Genomic DNA, 19,667 nt, shown 5'->3' with positions numbered 1-19,667 from the left:
AGAAACCCTTAGCCAACAACAAGCAAGGAATGAGGGACCTCAGTCCTATACCCGAGAGGAAATGAATTCTGCTAACTTGAAAGAGGATGCTGAGCCTCAGATGAGATCACAGAGCTGAGCAAAATCTTGATTTCAACCTGATGAGACAGGATTCCTGACACACCAAAACTGTGAGAAAATAAATTTTGCAACGTTAAGCTGCTAAGTTTGTGGTAATTTGTTATGCAACAATAGAAAATTGATGCAGCAGGCAAAAGACATTAAGATGGCATCAAGATGAGAAGTTATTCTCTTCCCAACAAAAATTAAGAAAGCTAGTGAGCCTTACTTACACCTCAACCCTAAACTAGCTCCCCACTCCTCCAATACTACTTCGTTCTCCTGAAATCATTCACTAGCTTGGGGTTTATTCTTTTTCCAGCACTTAGTGAACTTCATTTATTGTGAACATATTTGTGATTTTTAAAATTATTATTGTAAAGCTAGAATCTGGGACGAGTTTCTCCAAAGACTCTATGCCTTCTAGAGTGATGCCATGATTTCCTAGAACTTAAGTTTCACTAAGATGTCAGCTCCACCAGGATGAGAGCATGAATTTTTGTCTCATCCATCGTAGGCACTCAGTTAATGTTTGTTGTTTGATAAAATGATCTATAGAAACCCTTTTCTTCACCTTAGCCCTCTACTACAGTTTGCTGAAGATTTATTTTTCTCCTTCTATCTTCAAAGCCTGAACTCACTACTGACCTTCTTACAATAACCATTTCCTGTTTGAAGCATGCCTCTAGCCAACTTGCTAGGATTTTTCTGGGTATTTTTTGCAAAGTAGTCTTCCAATATCTCATTTACCGTGATTTTAAAATACAGAAACATCTTTATGTGCTGTAGCAATAATGGATACTTAAGCATCTTCAGTCAAAGTTGTTGCCTTATATGGAGTATTCAGGTTTATGAAATAAAGAAGAAAATGGAAATATTTAGAAATATAACCTAAAAGTTCAAAGAAATAAATATAAATTAACAGTTGAATGCACCTGGTAGACTACTATTCAACTGTCTTCTTTTTTTCTCCCTGTGCTTGATAGTTTAATGCAAAGTCCTCAATCTCATACTTGCCAGCAATGGCACAAAACCCAGCTTAGCAGTAGGGAAGCCTGGGTTCCTTGAGTTCTGTTCTGACCCACAAAATGGACTCCTCTAAGTTAGCCCCCCTTGAAATACTGGCCCACATACTCAGAGCTGTTGAACCCATACCATTTCTCTGACTGTTACAAGGGGACTTGACTCTATTCTGAGCTTGCTTAATTCTCTCTCAGGTCTCTAATTCACAAAAAGGAAGCAACACCTTTTTATGGTTGGTTGTTTTGATTTCTGAAACAAAAAAACCCTGAAAAACCATAAGGTTGTTATGGTTTTTCAAAGCAGGAACATTAGTAATATGTCAGAAAAGAAACTGCAAAATATTAGCACCCTAAATGTCACTGAAAATCCTAGCAAAGGACACAGCAAATGTATTTCCTTGTAGATGTGTAGGAATCACTGAGCATCCTTTTGAAAGAAAAGCCCGGTGTTTCTTGTTCCTCAAAGCACATGCTTATTTTCATTCATTGAGATGATATGCATGCAACAAAAATGTAGTCAAGAAACCCATTCATAAAGAGTATTAAACAATTATTGTGCACATGAGGAAATCAACTATTATCTGAACTCAAAACTCTTGGGAATTTATTGAACATGGATAATAATCTTTTAACTCTAGGTAAAATGGTGAAACAGGAAACTTTAAAGAATGCCTTTTAAACTCTAATCACTATTCCTTCCTGGCAGCCATCTCTTTAGAGAAAATATCTAATGAATTCTCTTTACCAATCCCATCATTATCGTAATGGGTTCATGTCCTAAAGATATCCCATTAAAGTGGAAGCTTTAACTGAGCTCACAAATTTCATAAAATATGAATTTAGGCATTTCTGTGCCGTGTGCAGGAAATTTCGATATAAAAGTAAAGCATCGAGAAAAAATGCTACTTTCTTCTTTTAGAGCAAACATTTAATTCTTCCTCTCCCATTTGTCTTTCTTTCAGTCTTACACATACACACATACACACTCATATGCTCACTTTTCTTGATCATGTAGTATGTGCATGAGGCAAATGATTTTCTTTTCCAAAATGTCTCTAAGCATTACAGTTTGTTGACCCACAAAGACTCAACCCAAAAGAGCATAAGAAAAATGGAGTGCAAGAATCTCAGCTCTGTTGAAACAGGTTTGCAGATCTCCAACAAGCATAAAACTTACCTGATCCAATGATGGTGAGGATAATGTTTATTTTTCCTGGAGTACAGAAGGGATGTCGTTTAGCATTCTTAGAGGCCTTGTGAAAGGGGTAAAGGAAAAATTCAAGGAGAAAAGGAACATTTCTTTCTCCTTAAGCATCTGTGTTGCTTTCGAGTAAAATGTATAAAACTATGGACTTGAAATCATTCTGTGCCCAGCAATAATTTTCAGGTAAATTTGACTGCCAGACAGCTGACACCTATCAGTCACAAGAGAACGGTACTCTAAAGTGAAGGGAAGAAGCATTCTCCAAAAAGACCACTTTCGGTCTTTATTGCACACTGGGGAGTCATTCTAGTTTGTAATGTCCCTTCACTGTGGCTAATAGACCAATGCAAAGAGCTCATTTTGCTGAATCAGCTTGCTGGAGCAGTTGGATTTTGCCACTAAGCCAGTGTCTGCACCTGAATGAACCAATTTGTTCCTTCATGGAACTAAAACCGTTTCCAATAGATCAGAGGAATAGGAGAGAGATATTAGATTAGATTAGATTATAAACGTTGAAATAATACATACCAACACACCTATTTATGTGTGTACATATCCAGATACATATATATAATGATTTTGGTTTCAGTATTGACCCAGATCTCAAAAAAAAAAAAAAAAAATCAGTATTTGTGTGGTTCCTTTTCAATAGCCCCCCAACTGGCTCACCTAATTTCCTCAAACAATTCCAAGACTACCCTTAGGTTGCAAGGAAAACTGAGACAAAGAGCTATTAAATGACTTGTCCAAGGTTCTAGGCCAGTCTTCTGGAGGCCCTTTTAGAGTACACAGGATTCTGGCAGTTCTGGTAGATCGACTTGGGAGCAGGGAGTGAGAAGACGGCCCTTCCACCCTGCCCTCCCCTATGAGCGTCCCTGCCCAAGTTACACACTGTGGCTAAACGGTGTCTATGTATTGGATGATAGCCCCTCTGGGGACTTTGTGACCAAAAGGACATTTAAGAGCACTGGCTCAATTCTTGCAGTATCATTTTTTTTTTAATATTTTCATTGAGAAATATCCATACACATACAGTCTAACCATAGTATACTATCAGTGGCTCGCAATATCATCACAGAGTTGTGTATTCTTCACCATGATCATTTTCAGAAAATTTGCTTCTCTCCAGAAAAAGAAATAAATAAAAAAAAAGGAACTCATACATCTATACCCCTTACCCCTCCCTCTCATTATCTCACAGTATGTCTATCATCCACATTTTTTACCCACTATCTCCCCCAATTATTTATTTATTTTTTATCCTTATGTTTTTCCTCTTCTGTCCAAACCCTGGATAAGAGGAGCATCAGACACAATGTTTTCACAATCACACAGTCACACTGTAAAAGCCATATAGTTATACAGTCTTCTTCAAGGAGCAAGGCTACTGGAAACATTTCAGTAGTTTCAGGTACTCCATCTAGCCATTCCAGTACACCATAAAGTAAAAAGGGATGTCTATATAATGCATAAGAATGACCTCCAGGATAACCTCCCAACTCTGTTTGAAATCTCTCAGCTACTGAGACACTATTTTATCTCACATCTCTCTTCCCCCTTTTGGTCAAGAGATAGTATTAATTTTGGGCCAGTAACTTCCCTTCTGTAAAGTAAAAAGAAGTTGCCCTGTCTTTTCTCACTGCTTTGAATCCAAGGCGTAGATACTCAACACTGCAAAGCTCTCCTCACCATCTCCATTTGCTTGTCTTCTTAAACAGAGTATATAGGCATGATTGAGCCCTTTCTTGAAGTTTTGGGATCACCTATATCAGTTTTTATAGAATTCTATAATTCAGTCAGGCCACCAGAGGAAGAGGTTTGTAGGGCTGCTTCTATATGGAAGGCCAGACAACTTTTATTATTTTATTTTTTACTCATATTGGCAGTAGGCTTGGAAAATTTTAAGCATTTTCTTTGTCTTAATTAGATAGCATTATGATACTTATTGTAAGAAATAATAGTTGACATTAATCAAAACAATCACCTTTTTAATTGAATTGGTAAACCAATCAGTCCCCCTGTGGGGCTTTATAGCATCCTGTGTAGAGTGAGAATAATTAGATGCATTTGTACAATATGGTGAAAATTAAAAGAAAAAAAATCATTTGTGATTTAAAGTGTTGGTTTTTTTTTTTCCAAGAATAATTTTCAGTGATTCTCTGGAGAAATTGCCAATAAAATTCTCTTGGACTTTTATAAGCTGAGGAGCCTAAGCTAAAATACTAAACAAAGACATTTATTTTTTCAAAGAACCTTGTGCACAGTTGCTTATTTATTTAAATTGGGTTGTCTGTACTCGTACAAGCAATAGAAAGATGTTGTTTGGGAGGGTCTTCAGCCTGTAAGAAATGCATAACTTCCTTAAATGTCCAGATAGTAATCTATTTGAGCCCTTTAAACTTACCTATCTTTTATAAGTTAGTGTGATCTGAGAATTTTGGACAAGTTTTGTTGTGGGGAGGGTTCTATAAACAGAAGGGATTTGCCAGCCATGGCGGGCTCAGCTTACTGTTCAAATAGAGCTCCCCGTGTGTGCTGGTTTGAAAGGATGTGTGTCCCCTAGAAAAGCCATATTTTAATCTAAATCCCATTTCACTAAGGCAGAATGATCCTTATTCAATACTGCATGTTTGAAACTGTAATTAAATCATCTCCGTGGAGATGAGATTTAATCAAGAGTGGTTCTTAAACTGGATTAGCTGGAGGTGTGTCTCCACCCATTTGGGTGGGTCTCAATTAGTTTCTGGAGTCCTATAAAAGAGGAAACATTTTGGAGAATGAAAGAGATTCAGGGAGGGCAGAGCAGAACAACAAGACATGAGAAGCAGAGTCCACCAGCAAGTGAGTTTTGGAGATGAAGAAGGAAAATGCCTCCCAGGGAGCTTCATGGAACAGGAAGCCAGGAGAAGAAGCTAGCAGATGACGCTGTGTTCACCATGTGCTCTTCCACTTGAGAAAGAAGCCCTGGACTTCATCAGCCTTCTTGAACCAAGGTATCTTTCCCTGGATGCCTTAGATTGGACATTTCTATAGACTTGTTTAATTGAAACATTTTCTCAGCCTTAGAACTATAAACTAGCAACTTATTAAATTCCTCTTGTTAAAAGCCATTCTGTTTCTGGTATATTGCATTTCAATAGCTAGCGAACTAGAACACTGTGTGAGGGAAAGCTTTATACTGCAGTGATTCTGAATATTTAACCTTTAAATCAACTGGGGCTTATTAAAACACAAATTCTCTGCAGGTCTGGGGCAGAGCTGAGAATTTGCATTTCTCAGAAATTCCTAGTAGCTGCTGCTGCTGCAAGTGTGGAAACCATACTTTGGAGAACCATTGCTTGACAAAGTGTAGAACTTTGTCCTCTATATTTTCCATGATCAAGTAAAATTCTGAAATGATCAATCCTTTTTGTCAGCACAAGAAGCCTGTTGCCAAAATAATTTCTATGGGAGCATGCAAAATTCATGTAAGTATGACTTAGAAGATCTTAGAATAAGTCCTTCAAATTTTAATTCAAATTAAAACTCACTGAGGCTGTTTTCTTGTGTATTTAGATACATATGTATATGTGTGTTTATTTAATAAATCAGGTGACCTTATTCCTATTATGTCCCTTGTCAACTGATGTGATGTAAGATGTGCTGCAAGCTACTGTGGAAAACAGTAAGTAAATAAAGATAAAATGAGAAAGTTTTGAGGGAAAAACTTTTTTTCTCAAAAAGTTAAATATAGAATTACCACATGACCTGGCAATTCTACTTCTAGGTATATACCCAAAGAAAGTGAAAACAGAGTCTCAAGCAGATGCTTATACACCAATGTTTATAAAAGCATTTTTCGCAGTAGCCAAGAGGTGGAAACAACTTGTGTCCATCAATAAATGGACAAAAAAAATGTGGCACATACATACAATGTAATATTATTTGGTCATAAGAAATAAGGAAGTTACGAGAAATATTGTAACATGAAAGAAGCTTGAAAACATATGCACAGTGAAATAAGCCAGGCACGTGAGGACAAAAATTATATGATATCACATATAAGAGATGACTAGAAACAGTGAATTTGCAGAGCTAGAAAGTAGGTTAGAGGTTATCATGGGATAGAGCGAGAGGGAAAGGGGCAGTGTTTGTTGTGGAAAAAAAAGTGCTGCTATGACCCCCTAACTCACCTCCCAAACCAGGTCCTGCCATGGTAGAAGGTAGAATGCCAGTGAAGAAGGGTCAAGAACTTATTTTTAAAGTCATGCAGTAGGAGATCTAGGAATGAGATCTAAATTTCTGATTCTGAATCTCATTTTTCACATATATTCCAGAAGAGTCTTTGGAAAAACAATGACATTTATCTTCAGTATGTAAAATCAGGATTCTTAAATTGGAATTCTTGGATTCCTAGAAGGCCCATAGGTGGTCAAAGAAGACTTTTAATTTCTTGAAGTCATATATAAAATATTGTATATATGTGAATTATACATTTTTCAGAGTAAGGGACCATTGCTTCCAAGAACTTTCCAAAGCTATGCACTTCATCATTCTGTTTTTTATTTAATGCAATTTATTGAGATATATTCACATACTCTGTAATCATCCAAAGTATATAATGAGTCACAGTTTCCTCATATAGTTGTGCATTCAAAACAAGTCAATTTTTGAATACTTTCATTATTTCAAAAAAAATGAGAACAAATAGTAAAAGCAAAAAAGAACACCTCCAAAATCCCATATCCCTCATCTCCACAGTTTGAAACTGTTTTGTATCCCAGAGAAGCCATGTTCTTTAATCCTGATTCAATACTGTTGGGTGGGATCTTTTTGATGAAGCTGTTCCCACAGAGATGTGACCCACCCAATTGTGGATAACTTTTGATTAGGTGGTTTCCATGGAGATGTGTCTCCACTCATTCAGGCTGGGTCACTTGCTATAATCTTTTAGGGGGAAACTTTTTGGAAAAAGCTTCAGAGCTAGCATAGACAGAGACCTTTGGAGATGCAGAAAGAAAACACCCCAGGGGAAGTTGTTTGAAACCAGAAGCCAAAGGACCAGCAGACACCAGCCATGTTCCTTACCAGATCGGCCTTTCTTGAGTCAAGTTAACTTTCCCTGGATGCCTTAGTTTGGACATTTTATGACCTTAGAAATGTAAACTTGTAAGTTAATAAATTCCCTTTATAAAAGCCCAACTCACTTGCTGCATTCCAGCAGCACTGACAAACCAAAACACCCCCCTATTAGTCAGCTATTTTTTTGTCATTATTTTTACTAATCTGTCTCTACACTGGATAGAGGGAATGTCAGCCACAAGATTTTCATAATCACACAGTCACAGTGTAAAAGCTATACAGTTATACAGTTGTCTTCAAGAATCAAGGGTATTGGAATATAGTCCAACAGTTTCAGGTATTTCTTTCTAGCTATTCTAATACACTAAAACCTAAAAAGGGGTATCTATATAATGTGCGAGAATAACCTTCAGAATGACCTCCTGAGAGATTTGAAATCTCTCAGCCACTGAAACTTTGTTTTGTTTCATTTATCTTCTCCCTTCTGGTCAAGAAGTCTTTCTCCGTGCCATGATGCCAGGGCCAGGCTCATTCCTAGGAGTCATGTCCATGATGCTTGGGAGATTTACCTCCTTGGGAATCATGTCCCATGTAGGCAGGAATAGCAATGAGCTCACCTGCTGAGTTGATTTAAAGAGAGAGGCCACATCTGAGCAACAAAAGAGGTTCTCTGGGGGTGACTCTTAGGCAAAATTATAAGTATGCTTAGCCTCTCCTTTGTAGGAATAAGTTTTATAGGGGCAAACCTCAAGATCAACATCTTGGTCTATTAAATTGGCAGTCTCCAATGCTTGCAAGCATATCAGATCTTTCCAGGTGCGAAGTGTGATATTTCCACATTTTCCTCCAGTCCTTTTAGGACGCTTTGCAAATAATTTATTATTCTAGACCCAGATTACTCTGAGGTATATTGGGGCTCCACACTAACCTTTACAGACCCACAATATCTCACTCTTTACTAAAATTTCCATGAAATCATGGCATTGAAATAAACTGGCCATGCAGGTTAAATTAGATAGTGTGCTATGGAAAGTATAAATTTTGCACCAAATAAACATCTCTTCCATTGGTCTCACACAGAAGTTCAAGTTTTAAAACAGTCAAAATAATCCTTTACTCTTTAGTTTGATTTACCTTAGTCCTACTTAGATCAGCTTCAGTCATATCTCTAATTGAAGTCTGATCTCTTATTCAGCTTTTTAAATGGTTGCTGTACGGAGTAATGTTGACTTTTATAGCTGTAGTACTCTAGTTCTGAGTTTCAGGTGTCACACTGACACCCAGAATTCCAGGGAATGAACAAGTTCTTCCAGGGAATGAGCAACCAGCTCAGCAGTTTAGAATGTAGAAATAATCATTACGACTCCAGAATAGATGTGACTGCTGTGAGAGCTGACAATCTAGGAGCCAGTGCAATAAGTTTTCCCTTGATAACCTATTCTCTGGAATTCAATTCTCAGAGATACACTTTATAGTTAGTCCATATTACTGAGGCATTATTATAACCAAGAAATAAGGATTTAAGGGATGATTTTAATTACTGAATCATTATATAGATATTCCTTTCGTTTTTTTGGTATAATGAAGTAGACGAGGGATATACCTGAAATCTCTAAATTTTAATCTAGCTGCCTCGATCTTTGGTAATGATTGCATAATCTTCATCTTCTGCCCTGTGATATAAAAACCTTGTGATTACCTTTCATTTATCCATTTTTTCAACTTTCCAGACTTGTAATCTCTAAAGACAGCCCCTAATATTAATGAAGGATCTTGGGTTAAGACAGAAGTAACCCATCTCAAGTCCAAAGTTATCTTGACACCCCAGACTGGATCCAACCAAGATTGGTCTGCCTGATGCGTGCAGTAGCTTAGACTTTAACCTCCAAGTCACCTATACCTCATTCTACCATTTTCTTACATACATTCCATGACTAAGCATGTAATTAATCTGTGCGTACTCAATAATTAGAGCACCTCCAATTACATCATCTGGGGTCACTGTGCTCATTATCCTAAACCCTGCCCAACCTTTTCTCTAATAAAACTATCAGAATTACTGCAGTTCAGAGAAACAGAGATTGCACCGATAGGCTATCTACTTTCCTAACTACTCATCTAGTAATAAATTCTTTCTCTCTTTGAAATCCCAGTGACTCAGGAATTGGTTATTGAGTGTGTTGGGCAAAATAATCCACAGCCTTTGTCTGGTAATATTTTGATGTTTGTCTTTATTTCTGGCTTATTTCACTCAACATACAGTCCTCAAGGTCCATTCACCTAATTGCATGTCCCATAATTTCATTCCTTCTTGTGGCTGCTTAATATTCCATTGTATGTATGCACCATAGTTTGCCCTTCCATTCATCAGGAGTATCTCTCTCCACTGCAAATCATGATACTGCTGCCATAAACACCAGTGTGCAAATGGCCATTCGTGTCCCTGCTCTCAGTTTTCCAAATATATGCCTAATAGCCAGATAGTAGGATCACGTGGCAACCTCACCTCTAGCCTCCTGTGAAGCCACCACACTGCCCTCCAAGGGGCTGCTTTATTCTACTTCTATACCAACAGTGAATAGGTACATCTCTCTCTTCACTTTTTCCTCAAGCACTTGCAGTTTTTTGCTTAATTTTTAAAGAGTTTAATTCATACACCATATACTCCATCCTAAGTAAATAATCAATAGTTCCCAGTATATTCACATAGTTATGCTTTTGCCACCACAATCTGTATGAGGACACTTCCATTTTTTCTGCAAAGAAAGAGAAAGAGAAAAAAAAAGTGAAGAATAAAAAATAAAATAAACTAAAAAGGAAAAACAATAGCAACAGTATTAAGAATCCCATACTCCTCCCTTATATCCCCCTCCTAATGACATTTAGCTTTGGCATATTGCCTTTATTACATTCAGTGGAAATATATTACAGTGTTACTGTTAACTATAGATTGTTGTTTGCCTTGATCCTGTTTTCCCCCCATATATCATCCCTTTTTCAACACTCTGCAATGTCGACATTCATTTTTTCTGTCTTATGCAAAAATGTTCTTACATTTGTACATTTAATCACCGTCATTGTTTACTCTAGGCGTCGCTAAGATATACTGTTCTGGTTTTTATCCTTTATCTTTCCTTCTGGGGTTGGACATGCTCCCAGTTCTTCTCCCTCAACCACACTAGCTCTCAGCTTCATTCAGTGGACTTACAATATCATACTGCCATCAGATAGTATTTTGCGATCCATTTCTGAATTTTTACGATCAGTCTTTTTTATTTTATTTTTTTATTTTTTTTTACATGGGCAGGCATCAGGAAACGAACCTGAGTCCTCGGGCATGGCAGGCAAGCATTCTTACCTGCTGAGCCACCATGGCCTACCCACGATCAATCTTTTTGAACATCCTGTACTCCTTCAGCATTAAAGCACATGACCTTTTAAAAAAATACTTTAATTGAGAAATCTTCACACATGTACGGTCCATCCAGAATTTACAATCAGTGGCTCGCAGTATCATCACATAGTTGTGTATTCATCACCATGGTCATTTTTAGAACATTTGCATCACTCCAGAAAAAGAAATAAAAAGAAAAAAGAAAAAACCCATACATCCCATACCACCTACCTCCCATACCACTTACCACTTACTCCCTCTCTTTGATCACTAGTATTTCAATCAACCCAATTTTTTTACCCTTTATACCCCCGTTATTTATTTATTTATTTATCCTTATGTTTTTTCTCATTGTCCAAATACTGGATGAAAGGAGCATCAGGTACAAGGTTTTCATAATCACATGATAACACTGTAAAAGCTACATAGTTATACAATTGTCTTCAAGAATCAAGATTACTGGAATACAGTTCAACAGCTTTAGGTACTTCCTTCCAGCCACTTCAGTACACCACAAACTAAAAAGGGATATCTATATACTGCGTAAGAATAACCTTCAGGACAATCTCTCAACTTTGTTTGAAATCTTCCAGCTGCTGAAACTTCATTTTGTTTCATTTCTATCTTCCCCTTTGGTCAAGAAGCCTTTCTCAGTCCCATGATGCTGGGTCTCAGTTCATCCTGGGAGTACTGTCCTATGTTGCCAGGAAGATTTACATCCCCAGGAGTCATGTCCCACGTGGCGGGGTGGGGGCAGGGGGCAGTGAGCTCACCTGCTCAGTTGAAAGCACATAACCTTTTTCATTTTTGGCATGGGCTCCAGGAATTGAACCCAGGTCTCCAGCATGACAGGCGAGAAAGCACATAACTTTTTGAAGAAATTTTTTTTAGAAAGAAAACACATACCTATAGTATAGAGCATCTTTAAAACCACCACAATCTTTATTAATAATATTGATTTCAAATCCACCTGGATGTAATGTAGGGCTGTGTCCCATAAATAGATCAAAGAGTCGTAGTTGACTAACTTATGTCTAAAAATCAAATTGGAAAAACAAAAAAGTCATAGAATATACAAATGTCAATATAAAACATCTAAGATATTTACATTATAGACAATGGCATCACTGGTGAAGTGATGGTGGGTAAAGGTGCAGGTATGTTGCATGTTCAGACGAGTTGTGTTGGGTATAAATCTATGCCTCATTTCCAGGTTGTCAAGATCTGCTTGTAGAGATTGTGAAATTTCCCTCTTTATTCTTCCCACCTTTTTCACAACCAAGTTTTCCATTTTATTTATTTATTTATTTATTTATCTATCTATTTATTTATTTATTTATTTCATGAGCAAGCACCAAGAATTGAGGCAGGCCAGCACTCTACCTGCTGAACCACCTGTGGCCCACCTTCTGTTTATTTTTAAAGATGTTTCAGAGGGTGGGTACATTAGAATAACAGACATTTAAACATTTGCATTTAATTCAGTGATATCTTTGATTTAGAGGCTTGTGTAAGTGGAAAACAAACTGGTAGTGGGCTTTAAATGATGCCAAATGCAGCTCACCTCCATTCAGAAATAGACCTGGAGTAGTGTCTGGAATCTTGCTGGAGTCACATTGTCATCTAGAGCAGAACTAAAAACCAAGGAGGGGTGTGTGTGTGTGTGTGTGTGTGTGTGTGCACCTGCATTCAAAAGGATATTATTGCATGGAAAGTGCCTGTAAGTTCCTCAGAATTGCATTCACATAGGGAGGCAGCAGGCATTATTGGATGGTGTGTTAGCCAGGCTTCTTGAAGCCCGGTGAATTCTTGGTAGGTATAAGAGGCTTGGTTGCCAATTATTTGCAACCATAACAAAATGATCTCATTTACCTTACAAGGTCTCAGAAGAAATCTTTCAAATTTTAAAGCTCTCCAAAGGTTTATCATCTGACACAAATATTAATCAATAGGATACCTTCTCACTCTTTTCTCCCTTGTAAACTAATAGCAGTTTTCAGTCAGCTAATCAAAGGTTGCTAATCATACTCCTCCACTTACTAACTGTACGAAAATAATTTATTAAGTTTTTGGCCCATTCTGAGCATCAGCTTTCTCAGATGTAAGTGGAAAAAATAATGGATTTTGTTATAGAAATTACATAATAATGCAAAGCATTGGGCAACATTATGAAGTCTCAAAAAGATGTGTTCCTTCTTCATTCTCAGGGATTTCAAAAATGTCGCGTAAGTGAAACACCTTTGTATTTTAATCTGCACCATGCTGGCATGTATTAGTGAAATATTCAGTTATTTCAATTCAAATATTGCTTTCAATTTCAGGAAATTGTCTACCTGTCAGTATACTATGAATGCATTATAAAGATAGTCTCCTTATGAAAGAGAGTGCTTTAAAAGTATATACTATTTCTACAAGTGTTGCAAATGAAACACATTTCCAAAAACAAATACGGAATAGGTGTCATTGCTTAGTGTTCTCAGAGCTGGGATGTTATTCCTAATTTGAGATCATTGGAGCGGGATGTTATTCTCTAGATTGGAGGGCAGCCTCCAGGGTATATTTGTGCACTCTGATGTCTGGGGGAATGTGCCATTTGCCACCTGTAAGTTGCCTATCTTGTTATCTTTGTTGGGAGGAAAGCTGCAGCTTTTACCTATATTAGGTAGTGCAGTTTGGTTAATGGATGGGGAACAGGAAAGAAGGTAAGGGGAAGTCAATGGTAATGTGAACTCCTGCAGTTTTTATTAGAGTGGCACCCACAAGAGTTCAGGTTGAGCAGCTGTTTCCATTATGAACTCTTATTTCAAGGGTTTTATAACTGAGCTGTAAAAATTTGCTTTAGGCTAGAACTCTGCTGACAGGGTCTTAGCCTGGGAGAATTCCCTCCCCCCCCAATTTTTTTTTGAAAAGAAGAAATCAACTTAGCTATTTAAAAGCAAATAATCTAAACACGCTAAAATCTCAAAAATGTTTAATTTTTATCATGCTAATGACAGATGCTGGAATTGATGGTAATTATATTTCTACAAGTCTAGCAACAAAAGTAAGTCTTGCAATGGTACCTTCCAAATGTACATTTCAGATATCCAATGCAGTCTGATTCAGTGATTTATCAAGAGCAACAATTTCCTAGGTCATAAAACTAATCTTTATGTGCTAAAAATATACCAATATACTGCTTATTTTATTAACATTAATTAATATATCAATCAGAGCAGGCCATAGAAACTTGTTAAATCACTGCAATTTAGCAATGCAATGATATGATATGTTAAACTGATGAGGGAATATTTAAGATGCCCATGGTATTTTTATTCATATGTGTTGAGATAGAGTATACCTTGATACATAAAAGAGGGTTCACCTACCTGGTCATAGAAAGCCTTATATCTATATGGTAACTATAAGGCTCCATGTGATATGACAGAAAAACCATGGAAATGGACAAATGGGATTTGGGTCCAAATCCGAAGCTTGGTATTATCTATTGTGCTATTCTGAACACTGAGCAAGAGTTAACATTCAATCTCAGTTTCCCCATAGCATCCAAAGGGGGTTATATAATGTCCATTTCTCCTCTCAGTTGGAATCCTGCCTTCTCTACTAGGGATGTTCCTTAGGCAATCTACTAAACATCTTTAGTAACTTCATTTTCTCATCTATAGAGAATAAAAGGGTTAAATGAAAGAATCCACATAAGGCAATCCATACAGGCTGTCACATAGTGAGCACCAAAGGAATGGCAGTTATCCCATAGGTATAATTTATAAGACCAACTCTTCATTACACAAGCCCATGAACTTGAGTATGGTGGTTTAGAAAAACTGCACTCAATCTAGTAGTAGGGAGAAAAGGCATTCTTAGTCTTGTCTGGGGCATCCATTGGTTATTAATTTAGTTCTGTTCTTATCTTTCAGTAGAGCTGCATGTCAGGAAGAGGGTTCCAGGGAGTTCCAAGGATGCTCAATGCAATGGCAAGAACTGTGGCTACCCGAGGGAGGTGATGCTTAACGGGCCACCTTGCTCCTTGTTCGACTCACGGTACTCCCTGGTCTATACACTTCCTTCATTGACTGCAGAGGTCATTAGCGCTGATCTAGATTCTTTCTGTTCATGGTTAACATGTTCGATTGTAACCAACATAATAAACTCTTGTTTTGTACAGATTGGACAACAGAGAGTTAGAAAAAAAATTTACTTTGGTTTAGGAGGAAACACTTCCAAGATAGATAAAGCTTCCCTGCCCCTTTTCTTCCCTTCAAAACATACAGGCAAACAAACCCTAAAACCTTCAAGAGAGATAAGCAAAACTTAGCCAAGAACAGAATAATTTACACCCTGCACACAATCTCTTCAGTCTTTTAAGGACTTTCCTAAATCTTAGTCCTAAGTCTTTTAGGGATTTTCCTAATGGGAAACAATAACCACTGAGTCAAAGTATATATTTTTTTACTGCATTTTTCACATTTTCCTAGTGTTTTCTACTTCTGCCTTTTCCATATTTTTCTAGTGTTATGTGCTTCAATTATTTTAAGAACAATCAATGTGCTGGTTTTTAAAGGGGTGTGGCTTTTTGAGGTTAGTAGAAGAAATGGGCACATTTTTTCTGGGTGAAGGAAACACAATTCTTCCAATAGCTGGGCAAAAGTAAAAACTCTAAGAATTAAGCAAGAATAAGCATGTTGTATTAAATCAATTCTTACAAACTGTGTTCTTAGGATTCCAGAATATTAATAGATACCTTGTTGATCAATCAATAATTTAAAATAAAGATTTCTGGTTAAAGAGTTTTGGAAACTGTTGGGTGAAAACAACCCTCTTTACCACAGGAGGAATACAAAACAGTGATACTAAGAATCTCCAAGAGAAATATACAACGTGCAATATTTTTAATTTTCTTTAAATTCTAACCATAATCTTTTTTAACTTAGAGCAGTTGTAGATTTACAGAAAAGTCATGCAGATATTGCAGAGTTCCCACATACCCCTCTGCCATAATTTTTCCTAACATTAACACTTTACATTAATATGGTGCCTTTGTTACAATTGGTGAAACAATTTTTTATAATTATACTATTAATTATAGTCCCTGATTTACATTTGGCTTCATTCTTTATGTTATACAGTTCTTTGATTAAAAAAAATTATGCTGATAAAATATATGTATATATATGTACACAACCTAAAATTTCCCATTTTATGCACTTTCAAATGTACAACTCAGTGGTGCTAATTACATTCACCAGGTTGTGCCACCATCACCACAATCCATTATCAAAACTTTTCTATTACCCCAGCAGAAACAGCAGCAGTTATGCATTGACTCCCCATTTCCCACCCCTTCCTGCCCTCTGGTAGCTTGTATTCTAGTTTCTGCCTTTGTGAATTTGCGTATTCTAATAGTTCATATAAGTGAGAACATAAAATATTTGTCCTTTTGTGTCTGACTTATTTCATTCAACATAATGTCTTCAAGATTCATCCATGTTGTTCCATGTATTAGAATTTCATTCCTTTTTATAGCTGAATAGTATTCCATTGCAGTATAAACCAAATTCTGTTTACCCATTCATCTCTTTATGGACACTTGAGTTGCTTCTATCCGTTGGCTATTAAAACACTAATTAAAAAAATAGTTTTATTTATGAATACAAACACAAACATTCTTAACATACAAATACTCCATACTTGGTATACAATCAATAGCTCACAATAGCATCACATAGTTGAATATTCATCACCATGATCATTTGCATCACTCCAGAAAAAGAAATAAAAAGAAAAAAGAAAAACCTCATACCTTCCATAACTCTTATCCCTCCCTCTCATTGACCACTAGGATTTCCATCTACCCAATATATTTTAACCTTTGTTCCCCCTATTATTTGTAAAACACTAATTTTTAAAGATACCTACATAGAGAGTGATGATCATTAGTATTCCACTGATCAAGGTTTGGAAATACTGAGACCCTGAAGTAGACCATTCCTTTATCCATTGCATGGAGCTGGGTTTTATTTCTGTCTCCTGTTTTCCTTTGGAAGTGTGTACGGTTTAATTTCAGTCCCTGGATGCCCAGGACTCAGCATAGATATTAAGAGAACTAACCTACTGATCCAATAATATGTTTAAATGAAGTATTTAATGTAAAACATGTGTTCAAGTAACACATTATTATTATGTTTTTATTTTCATCCATTTATTCATTCACCCATTTCCTTACAAAAGTTTTTGCGGGCATTAAATATTTATTAGTTTATTTTCTCAGCATTAATTTCTTTCTAATAGACGTTTAGCATCCATTTCAAATGTTAATAAAACAATGAAAATGCTTGAGAGGAATATGTTATTGTGGATATGAAACTGATTAGGGCAGAGTTAGGGTACATGGTTACTTTCCTAGAAAACAGAAAACAAAGGGATTCTTCACTGATGAGTTTTGAGAACAATTTAAAAAAATCTCTTTGTATATCATATGGTGCAATCTTCAAGTGTTTAAGAAGCATGAAACCCTCCTCAACAATGCAATATCATATCAACTGTAAATTGCACTTACTTGCAACTAGAAAAAAAACCCTTATATGTGAAAATTTAAACAAGAAAATTAATATTATAATGGCACTTGTACGTTCATATTTTACTATACACATATAGCCACATAAGTGCATTTCTAAACAAAGCAAAGGAAAAAAAAATCTTAATCCAAATATCCCAACCAAAATTTGTTTTTAATACCCTAAGATTTCTTCCAGGAATTATCCTTAAGCTTACACAGTTTCTACATCACTGTAGAGCAGGGAGAACTTTTATATTTTGTTTTTGTATTTAATTCAGAACAAGAATTGTTTATATTCTCCATAATTTTCATCATATAAATGTCTCATGTTCCATAATTATTCCTTAATTTATTTAACTACGTCTCTATGGAGCGATTGAATATTTGTTATTTGTGAGTAATGCTGCAACAAACATCTATTTGTATATACAGCTTTCCCCCAACTTTTGGTTTATTTCCTTAGGCAAAATTTTTAGTAGTGGAATCACTGAATCAAAGAATTTGACTATTTTTCTGGTTCTTCAGCCATATTTCCATGTTGTAATCCTTGAATCATAACAGGTTGCACTGTCACTACACTGCATACGTATATCATTTTCATTTTAGTCTAGACCAGCAATGAATGCTAAAATTAAATAAAATTTTTGCTAATTTAACTGGTATAGCATAATATTTTGGTGTGTGGTTACTTTTCACTTCATAGACTCTTATTAAGAACAGGCCTTCCTTCATATATTTCTTTGTGTATTAATTTTCCTTGAAGGAATTGGGGTGCTTTGGCAATTTATTTATTGCATTCAATATTTCTCTCACAAATTTGTGTATGCTCTTTAGGTGTTTGGTGTCAATTAGGTATCTGTTATATTTGGAACAAAGAATACTTTGTCCACCATCCAACTTTTTGTTTCTCATACAATTTTTTTTGTATGGAAGATTACTTATTTGTTCGTTTATTCCAAAGATATAGGTGGAGAGAAATTGAATGAATTTTCCTGTTGTCAATTTCTAACTTACTTGCTTTGTAGTCAGAGACTATGATGTACATTCCTCCCATATTTTTAAGTTTGTTGAAGTTATTTTGTGGCCTTCTATATAGTCTATTTTATAAATGTTCCCTGTATACTTAGAAAGAACACGTGCTTTTCAATTGTTATTGCATGTGTTTCATCTATGCCATTTTTTGTGTTGCTCACATCTATTTTTTTACAAAATTTTGTTCAATAGACATTTTTGGGAAAGTATATTAAATCCTTCACTCTTATGGTATATTTTTAAGTTCTTTCTCATAATTCCATTATTTTTGCTTTCTGTATTTTGAGGTTATCTTTTTGGATGCATACATGTTTAGAATCATTTTTTCTTTTGAATGAATTTCTCTTCTTATACTTATATAGTGATCCTTTTTTTTTACTTAATAGGTTTTACTTAAATCTTTTTTATCTGATATTATATAAGTATTCCAGATTTTTAAGTTAATATTTGTTTTTTGTATTTTCCCCATCCTTTTGTTTTCTGTCTTTCTATAACCTTTTCTTTCTTTCTTTCTTTTATTTTTATCTTTCTGTATCTTTGGGTTTCAAGTGTTGTGTCTTATAAACAGCATTTAGCTGGATTTTAATTGTCTTTTAAACATTATGTTTAGACTTTTACATTTATTAGACATTACTTATTTTGGCTTATATCTTGTAACTTATCCTGTGCTTTATCTTTAACATTTATTTTATCTTTATACATTTATTTCTTATTTTTGCTGCCTTTTTATTCTTTTTTTTTTCTCTTTAGTTGCTCTAAATTTCTCTTTGTCATTAATGATTTGTAATTTCACTACAATGTGCTTAAGTGATTTCCCTTATTTTTCCGACCTAGGGATTTAATTCACCTTAATTCTAGAATCAGAAAAATTGTGCATATATTCATTCTGAAAAATTATGAAGTACTTTCTCTTCAAATATTTTCTCTTCCTCATTCTTTCTCTGAACTAATTTTGGAATATTATTAGACTTTTATTGGGCCTCCTCATTCTATTCTCTGTGTCTTCAACTTCTTTTTTTATATATTCAGTTTATTTATTTCTACAGTAAATTTGAATAATTTCTTCACTTCTATATTCTACTTATCTGGTATTTTCTGCAGCTTTGTCATTTAGCTGTCCGATAAATTTTTATTTTAATGGTCATAATATTTATTTTTAGAAGTGCTATTTAGTTGCTTTCCAAATATACCTCATCTTTTTTTGTAGTATGTTTTACTTTCTCATATTTAAAATGTTTTATTATCCATCTATAAAATTTGTATTACCTGAAATTTTGCACCACAGTTTTTCTGCAGACT

At 35.6% G+C, this 19,667-nt stretch overlaps 1 long non-coding RNA gene across 1 annotated transcript in view; it reads left to right on the top strand.

Moving 5' to 3' along the window:
- Positions 1-15,094, top strand: part of LOC143669053 (uncharacterized) — a 94,546-nt gene extending 79,452 nt beyond the window's left edge. Inside the window, exon 4 of the long non-coding RNA XR_013168671.1 lies at positions 14,701-15,094. This is a non-coding gene — a long non-coding RNA (uncharacterized LOC143669053). The remainder of the gene's footprint in view (positions 1-14,700) is intronic.
- The last annotated feature ends 4,573 nt before the right edge of the window (positions 15,095-19,667 follow it).

This window comes from Tamandua tetradactyla, chromosome 25, assembly GCF_023851605.1.
Source record: "Tamandua tetradactyla isolate mTamTet1 chromosome 25, mTamTet1.pri, whole genome shotgun sequence".
NCBI lineage: Eukaryota > Metazoa > Chordata > Mammalia > Pilosa > Myrmecophagidae > Tamandua > Tamandua tetradactyla.
The sequence above is the reverse complement of the archived record's forward strand: the minus strand, read 5'-3'. Positions and strand labels throughout refer to the sequence as shown.